This window comes from Bubalus kerabau, chromosome 8 (genome assembly GCF_029407905.1).
Source record: "Bubalus kerabau isolate K-KA32 ecotype Philippines breed swamp buffalo chromosome 8, PCC_UOA_SB_1v2, whole genome shotgun sequence".
Lineage (NCBI taxonomy): Eukaryota > Metazoa > Chordata > Mammalia > Artiodactyla > Bovidae > Bubalus > Bubalus kerabau.
In genome coordinates, this window is record NC_073631.1 from 78,909,494 (window position 1) to 78,911,650 (window position 2,157).

General features: G+C 40.4%; 1 non-coding gene across 1 annotated transcript; it reads left to right on the plus strand.

Moving 5' to 3' along the window:
• The first annotated feature begins 1,857 nt into the window (after positions 1–1,857).
• On the plus strand, positions 1,858–1,929 carry TRNAR-ACG (transfer RNA arginine (anticodon ACG)). The gene has a single exon. It is a non-coding gene; the product is annotated as a tRNA-Arg (tRNA).
• The last annotated feature ends 228 nt before the right edge of the window (positions 1,930–2,157 follow it).

Consider the following 2,157-nt stretch of genomic DNA (forward strand, 5'->3'; position numbering starts at 1 on the left):
GAAGACTCTTGAGAGTCCCTTGGACTGCAAGGAGATCCAACCAGTCCATTCTGAAGGAGATCAGTCCTGGGTGTTCTTTGGAAGGACTGATGTTGAAGCTGAAACTCCAGTACTTTGGCTACCTCACGCGAAGAGTTGACTCATTGGAAAAGACTCTGATGCTGGGAGGGATTGGGGGCAGGAGGAGAAGGGGATGCCAGAGGATGAGATGGCTGGATGGCATCACCGACTCGATGGACGTGAGTTTGAGTGAACTCCGGGAGTTGGTGATGAACAGGGAGGCCTGGCATGCTGCGATTCATGGGGTCGCAAAGAGTCAGGCACGACTGAGCGACTGAATTGAACTGAACTTATCCAGTTCCCAGCAGCATTTATTGAAGGGGCTTTTTTTTCTCTGAATGTATGATTTCTGTTAGGCTGTACTTTTCCTGGTCCTTCAGCTAGTAAAGAAAATTTTTGTTGGAATTTTTTTGGTCTGTACCAAAGGATGTATCTGGGTTTCTGGCTTCTTCAACTCCAAGTCTGAGATATATGAAGCAAAAAGAAAACCCATGTCACCATGGTGTCATTCCTTGGTTTTTGAGGTCCATGGATGGTCTGTCCTCTCCTTTCCACTTTCAGATTCTTCTTATCCTTGTTTTACATGCAATCATCCGAATTTTCAGTGTAATTAAGAGAAAGAACAGAGAAAAAAATATCTATACATCTTCCTGGAAACAGAAGTCAAAATCTGGAAGCAGATTTTAGTATATATAATAATCATAAAGTATACATAATGATAGTGAAAATTGAAACCTCCCTCATTCTGAGGGGGGGAAAAATTGATTGTTTTTTAACCATGATATCAAGTAAACACCAGAACTGGTTTTAATTCTGTTTACTCAATCAATGACAACACCCCTTAATCTAATCAATCAATGACAACATAACACAGAAAGTCACCAGGTTAATGACCCCAGATTGTAAGCAGCAGTCTTCCTCCAGTAAATACACGTCTTGAACCCAACCAGTAAATCACAGATCTGCCTTATTGTCTTGCTTCTAAGGCTGTTGACAACCCAGACCCATCATTATAACCAACATAACTGATCCCGATCAACCGCTGGACCCAAAGCTTTCTCTAAGACCTGCATTCCATTGCCTGACTCTTTTTTGCCCTTAAGAAAATTTACACTGATGAAATAGTAAATTGGAAGAAATAATGTATTAAAATACAGTGATTCATAGTTTGTCTTTCTATTTAACTTACATTTCTATTTCATTCAGCAGAAACATTTATGTCTCCCTTGTTCCATATGGCTATGTGAGGAAATAGACTCAAAGCCTTTTAAAAGATTTAATTTCTCTCTCTCTCTCTCTTTCCAGACCTAGGCATTATTCCTAAAAAAAAAATAGAATTAAATTAGGAGAGGAAGCCATGTGTTCCAACTCAGTTCCCACCAAAAACTTGTATTAGGGAATATGGGGAAAATGAGGAGTTATTAATACAATTTTGCAATGTTTTTAGTTTTCTATTACTGTTTATTTTTAGAATCACATAGAAGTAGGGGCAAAGTTGACAGTGATTGGATGGCAGGTTAGGTATCAGGGCATTTCTGGAATAATACCCCATAATGTTCCTCAAAATCATTTAATTAACCTCTAATACCTACCACTGCCTACTCATGTCCTGAACAGATTAGAAAAGATAAAGGGACAAGCAACATACTTGTTGACTGAGCCAGGTAAATCAGACATGCCTGGTAAACTAAATGAACTTGAAGCTTTCTCTTTCTAGACCATATAGGTAGAAATGGAGATGAGATGAACTTCAATTTAAATATACCTTTGTTGTCTTACATTGTAGTTACAATGACTTCCTTGCTGGCTTAGACGGTAAAGCGTCTGCCTACGATGCAGGAGACCTGGGTTCAATTCCTGGGTGGGGAAGATCTCCTGGAGAAGGAAATGGCAACCCACTCCAGTACTCTCGCCTGGAAAATCCCATGGATGGAGGAGCCTGGTGGGCTACAGTCCATGGGGTCGCAAAGAGTTGGACAAGACTGAGCAACTTCCCTTTCCCTTTCTTGTTGTCTACCCTTGGCTACACATTTAAAAGATGTGAAGACACAGAGATTAGCACCACGCCTTAGTGAATTTGCAGTGGCAAGCAAATGT